This window comes from Octopus bimaculoides, chromosome 27 (assembly GCF_001194135.2).
Source record: "Octopus bimaculoides isolate UCB-OBI-ISO-001 chromosome 27, ASM119413v2, whole genome shotgun sequence".
Lineage (NCBI taxonomy): Eukaryota > Metazoa > Mollusca > Cephalopoda > Octopoda > Octopodidae > Octopus > Octopus bimaculoides.
The window spans coordinates 5,765,956-5,767,084 of NC_069007.1; positions in this window are offsets into that span (position 1 = coordinate 5,765,956).

The following is a 1,129-nucleotide window of genomic DNA, read 5'->3' on the forward strand; positions in this document are numbered from 1 at the left end:
CATCACCAGCACTGTCATCATTATTACTGCTATTGTTGGCATCATTTTTATCACCATTATCATCAGTGTCATTGCTATCATCACAATTGTCATCAACATCATCATCATTGTCTTCCTCCTTGTCCTTGTCATCATAGTCACCATTGTCATCATTATTGTGATCATTGTCACTGACATCGTTACCACCATAGTCATCATCATCATCAGTATCATCATCATCGGCATCATCAGCATAATTGAACTCGTTGGCATCATCATTATTATCGTCATTGTTATCTTTGTCTTTACTGTCATTAGAATCATCATCATCACTATCGCCATCTATAATCATCAATGTTATCATCATCCTTCTTACCACCATCTCCATCATCATCCTCACCACAATGACCACCACTTCTAAAGTTATTGTTTTTCTGTCTTCCATCTTTCTTTGTCTGTTGTCCTTGTGGAAATCAAAGAAATGGTTTGTTATGATATTCCACCCACCACACCCCTACACCAGAACATATAAAATGCTTTACACTTCTGTCTGTGAATACACAAAGGTGCAGCCATGGCTAAGGAGCCGGCTTGGCTGGGTGGTCAAAAGGTGGCTTCTTATCTGCATGGTTCTAGGTTCAGTCTCACCATGTGGTACCTTGGGCGAGTGTCTTCTACTATAGCTTCAGGCCGACCAAAACCTTAGAACTGGATTTGGTAGACAGAAACTAAAAGAAACCCATCGTATATATGTGTGTGTGTGTGTATGTGTGTGTGTATATGTGTGTGTGTGTGTGTGTGTGTGTATCATCATCGTCGTTGTTTAACGTCTGCTTTCCTTGCTGGATGGTCTGACTAAAGGCTGGCGAGCCGGTAGGCTGCACCCGGCTCCAATCTGATCTGGCAAAGTTTCTATGGCTGGATGCCCTTTCTAATGCTAACCAATCTGAAAGTGTAGTTGGTGCTTTTACAAGCCACCAGCACGAGGGCCAGTCAGGCGGTACTGGGATCAGCTATGCTCAAATGGTGCTTTTTACATGCCACCTGCACAGGAGCCAGTCCAGCGGCGCTGACAACAACCACACTCAAATGGTGCTATTTACATTCCACCGGCCCAGGAGCCATATATATATATATATATATATATATA